The 5,498-nt window shown below is 31.9% G+C and overlaps 1 long non-coding RNA gene across 7 annotated transcripts; it reads left to right on the top strand.

Annotated features, from left to right (window-relative positions):
- The first annotated feature begins 433 nt into the window (after nucleotides 1-433).
- LOC102597883 (uncharacterized) lies at nucleotides 434-4,839 on the top strand. Of its 7 annotated transcripts, none has more exons than XR_001474379.1 (4): nucleotides 434-715; nucleotides 866-1,990; nucleotides 2,089-3,972; nucleotides 4,462-4,839. It is a non-coding gene; the product is annotated as an uncharacterized lncRNA (long non-coding RNA). The 7 variants fall into 7 exon arrangements; XR_001474382.1 differs by having other exon boundaries at nucleotides 866-2,317; nucleotides 2,454-3,972; XR_001474381.1 differs by having other exon boundaries at nucleotides 435-715; nucleotides 866-1,221; nucleotides 1,860-3,972.
- Nucleotides 4,840-5,498: the final 659 nt, after the last annotated feature.

The raw sequence follows: 5,498 nt of genomic DNA, 5'->3' as shown, positions 1-5,498 counted from the left end.
TGCTATCAATTTTTGTTTCTTTGTTGGTATGTTGTTGTAGGTAATTTGCATGGACATAATTCTTATGTTGAACCCACTTCTTCTTAATCTCACATGCAGAAGAGTGTAGAACCATCTCAATTTTGCAGTGACAAGTCCAATTATAAGAGGGTACAACAAAAAAATTCTTCTATCACATACCTGCAAAGAACTCAAAATTCAACTGGGTATAATGTAAATTTCTTCGTGTTTCTTTTTTCCCCATTCATATATATCCTTTTAAAAAGTGTCAAAAATTTCATTTGTAAACCCCAAAATTTGCATACAAATATAGCAGTAGTGTATGATAATATGTCTGAAAGAACTGAATCATATTGTTTTCCTTTCTGGTTCTTCCCTTTTCAACATCTTCTTTGTATCTTCTCATTTGGTGCATTTACAAATTACAAAATATTCTTGGTTTTGTATTCTAGAGAGTAATACAATTTTTCTGCTCTTATATATTATGAGAGAGTGTTGAAATATCGATTTAGATTTTGACCATCAAGTTCTGAAATTTTACTGTATTTAATTCCAATTGATCCAGGACTTCTACTTCATACGTGAAAGTGAAAATTTGAGAAGACATTAAGTCATCAATACACCACCAAAGAATTAAGAAGGTATCATCGAATGTAAAAAGGTCCTACATTGTTGTGTTAGATGAAGGAACATGCCATGTCCTTGTATAGCTCAGGTAATGATTTTGCAATAAGATTCTTACTCTTTGTGAATACTCTGACATTTGTTAACTCAATGAGATGATATTGCTTCATGCATGAGTATTTCTGAAAATAGAGTAATGCATCTGTTATTTTAATTGTTCTCTACTAATTTCTTGAAACAGAAAAAATGCACAAATAAACAGTTGGTATTACAGGATTTCCATCGACTTTGTTGGGATTTGCTTCTTTTCATGATTTTACAAGTCGACAAACAATGATTATGTGCTCAAGGAACTTGAAAACATGAAGGAACAACGGCTTGCACATAGAAATATGCTATGCTATGCCATACTAGATATGCATAAATGTCACCACAAAGAAATCAACTATTTCTATTGCAAAAGCAAGCTAAAAGAGCTAAATCAAAAAGGCGGTGACTCTTGTAGAATTCAAATAATACACTATCTTTGTCACAAGTTCAGAGTCATGACAAAAATCAAAGTGTGGTTTGAACTTCCTTCATCAGCTAGAGATAAAGGTCAGAAAAGTTAAATTTCCATATAATTTTGCTTGTGTATGTATAGGTATACATACCTTCATAGATAAATTGATTTACTATCATTTATACTATTTTGTCTTCCATCATTTTGGAGGACATGCTTCCGCGGCTACACAATCAACTACTTGCACCTCAAACTTTGAAGTAGGTGAGTCGGAAGGGAATTGGAAAATTCAAAATAGAAAGACTCAATCAGATATGGTAGGTACTTTACATGGTCTGTGGTGATATTAAGTACAAATCAGTTCTATCTTCTTCCGGACATAATTACCCTCTAGATAATGTAAGAATTTAATATGATTTGTAAAAATTAGTTCTCTTTCTTTGGGACATAATTACCACCAACTAATATAAGAATGTGACTATGATTTTATCTTCCCAAATGTCAGTCACTTGGATGTAACTTGATTTCACTGGGAATATGATTTTATTTCCTCGGAGAGGTTTCAAATACATTGCTTCAGTATTTCTTATAAAAGAAGGCATATTGTTAACTTTAGCTGGTAAATATCAGATGTTAGCCTCAAATCTCAATTGAAGGGGAAATGACTAGTTCTTCTAAGCATTTTAAAAGACTATGCTATTTAGATTGATCATAACTATTGCTTTGTAAACAGATACACTGCATATGGAAAATGGAGTCTTGATTCTCAAAGTAAAATTGAAATTGGCTTCACGACAAAACTCATAAAGATCTTGATGATAATTCACAGTCTCAGTTGCGAAGAGCAAAAAATATAACTATTTTGTAAGCTCTCTTTGTTCATGCTTGTTGTTTATCCCTGAGTTTATTTCAATTTAAGACAATATTAGTCATTCATAGACTTATCAGGCTTTGCTATGAAGTTTGAAGCTTTAAGGATCGTCGTCGTTTAAGTTTTCACTTTATTTTTTTGTTGAATTCCACGACCAACTTCCTAAGGAGCTCAAGAGAAATCATATTATTGTCATTACTGGTCAGATGATGCATTCTAGGATTTTTAGGGAAGTTCTCCTCTGCCTCTGCAGTTAGCTCGATTGCATATGTAATGGTCGAATTTCGAGATGTTTATCCTAAGGTTTCAGGTTTTATCAGGTTTGACTACTAGAGTAGCTCATAGTGATAGTCTGTTACTTTCAAGTCCATTTTTAACCGTCGATAGAAGATTTTGTTACCTGCAATAGAGACCACCCGTGAGGATATCAAGATTTAGTTGTGGATCTGTGTCCAGGTAAATTTAACACCGCTTGCAATTTGATCCGTGAGATACTGGCTTGCTGTTAACCTACCCAATGTCCATGTTATCGTGCACATTATAGACAAATAAAAGGTAATTGATTATTCTACTATTAAATTTATCTTCCTACTTATCTATATTTTGCAACTAGACTTTACTTGAGCTTCTAACATATCATCTTTTAAATTTGTCTTAGACTTTACATGTAAGATAATTCATTTGCAATCGAAGCATTAGTACAACTGATTAACCAAATAGAGAATCCTCCCAGTCATAGGTCTCCTTAGCAAATAATCCTAATGACTCCTTGTGGCCTTTTGTTTTGTTATATTTGATGAAATATTTACTAAAACATGCAAGTCAGAATTCTTTGTTCTCTCTTATTTATGGTTGTCGAGTTATCACTATGCATTATTTTATTAGCTTGCTCTATCTTAGGATAATCTTCAGTCATTACTTCAGGCTTTTTATTTTATTTTATTGATAAACTATAACTTTAGGCTTCTTTATTATGTTTATGGATCTTTTTTTGTTTTGTGTTTGTTCTTGATAATTTAAGTTTATTGGAATTTTTGGAGAAAACTATACTCTTATTTTGATCATAGTTCTTTTGTTATTATGTTCCTTAAGTGTCTTCCTGGGAGTTCACCACGTTAGCAATCCTTTGAGTTTTATACCCTAGCCTCTTACGCCATCTCAATTATTTTTGCAAGAGAATTAACCTGTCTTATGAAGTTTAGAACCTGTGGTTAAACTCAAAACACATGATAGAAAGCCACATCAACAATACAAGTGTTATCTTATTATTTGAGATATTGGTACCTTTATTTATTAAGAATATAGATATTTTCGATGAATGAAAAGCTTTCATAAGAAAAGCAACTCTTCAGTGAAGATTACCAAAAGAACAAGGAGAAGTGCATCTACAAATTCATGACACAAAAGCATTGTGTTCATAGTTTGATGCTCTGTATGTTTGTAATGACATAGATGAACATGATTCTCCCTTTGTGTGCGAGTCTCAGCAACTCACTAGAAATATGGTTAATACTTGATCTATATGCAAGAATACTTTAGTAAATTTGTTATTTAAACATTTCATGAAAGATAATTCAAATTTTTACTAGCTGATTTTTCCTTTTGGTTCATTTGGATTCTTAAGTGTGGAGAGAAAACATATATATCTCTATTTGACATAGACAATCAAGTTGTGGGACTACACTGGGTATGTTGTTGTTGTTGTTGACAGAGGTGATAAAGTTGAAGAGTGAACATATTCGTGGAGCTTTTTCCAGAAATAACAGATGTGATCTTTCCCCAAACAATTTCATGGAAATTATCTCCTTGGCTGTTAAATTTGTGTGTTGTTTATCGAAATACATAAAATTTACTTGATTGTACACATTTTTTTGGATTAGGTGCTCATACTTTGATCATTAGAAATTATAGGTATCTACACATCTGGCGCTAAAAGAGTTTTGCCTCTCAAGCGTGGTTGCACTTCTCTTCACATGTAAGTGCTCTCTCATTTGTTATCAAAAATTTGACCTGCACAGATAAATTATTAGTATTACTACTTTATGATTAATTTGGTTGCTGCTTATGATGGTAATATTTACATGTATGGCAGAGTGGATCTTCAAAACTTCATATTTGAAATTCATTCCTTTTCCAAGTGTGATTCCATCAATCTACAAGTTAGCAAACAGTTACAAATTGAAAAAGAAGATGGATACCATCAAAATACTTCATAAATTTACTATAAATACCTTTCTTACTGCTGAAATTTGAGTAAACAATTGATTGTCAGTACTATGTTGTGTTGTTAAATTGCTTAACTTCTCCTTTGGGTTGTTAATACAGTAGTTTCAACTTCTGAGCCTGAATTGGGTTGCCCCTCTAAACGAGATTGTAGTTTTACATGGACATTTTTACTTTTTCGTATTCAATTTTTTTGTTTGGATGGTATCTGATCTTCTTACGCCCTCGATTTTTATTCTAGGTGACTTCCCACAGGGGATCATTGCCCTTTGATGAAAAACAATGGTGCTTGAGGATTATTTGTGTGTTAATGGAGTCATCCTTTCAATCTTCTTAATTTTTTCATTTTCTAGGGAGTTATGCTTCAATACGTTGAGAGTTTGATCTCTAAAACTCCAAGAAATTTGATCTACAATGATTGATTTCAACTTTATCACTGGCCTGTAAATTGCAAGGGAGGATAACTTTACAAGTTGTATCTAAGACCCTTAACTATCGGATGGACAATTTTATTAGTTATTGTTAGGTTAATTTTGTTCCAATGAAGGTATTCTTAAGGGTAAACTTGTATGTACTTAGTTGAGATACTTCTACGTCAATATATCTATAAATGCTTATAGTTCTGCTGTAATTGCATCAAACAAGCTTTCGTGATATTGACTCTATGTTTTTCTTGTGCTACTTTTTCGTTTTTCTTTTAATTGAATTCCCATCTTGTGTCTCCAAACGATGATTGAAAGATTCACCATAAAAAATAGAAAATGTTGGGCCCGTGCTTACTAATATATATATATATTTAGATCCCGGATTAAAAAAGCCAATGATTATGTTGCCAATTATAAAATCTCATGCAAATTCTTATAATTATAACGACTTTTTGTATCTTTTACATTTAGTTACTTTCTCTCATATTTATGATTATATCTTATGGACTACTATATTTTTTCCATCATAAACATTAGCAATATTATTATTTATTACGAGTCATACAAAAATAAAAAAGTTTGGCTTTGATTGTACAAGGGAAATGAAAAGGTTGAACTGTGAAGTGTGAACTATTCGTAGAAAAATAACACTTCCAACCTATTCACTCACTACATGAGACTTGCAGCATGTTGTAACACAAGTACTCTTATCAAAACCATATATATCCCTTTGCTAACTTTTCTTTGTATAAATTTTCATCAGGTATATTTTTAATTATAAGGTCCCAAACATCGTCGTTTGATTTGTATTCTAATGTTCGAAAAGTTGTAAGGATCTATAGAGAAGAGGAGA

The sequence above is a fragment of the Solanum tuberosum genome, unplaced genomic scaffold (assembly GCF_000226075.1).
Source record: "Solanum tuberosum cultivar DM 1-3 516 R44 unplaced genomic scaffold, SolTub_3.0 scf00195, whole genome shotgun sequence".
Classification (NCBI taxonomy): Eukaryota; Viridiplantae; Streptophyta; class Magnoliopsida; order Solanales; family Solanaceae; genus Solanum; species Solanum tuberosum.
Note: the sequence above shows the minus strand (reverse complement) of the source record. Positions and strands in the feature narration are given on the sequence as shown.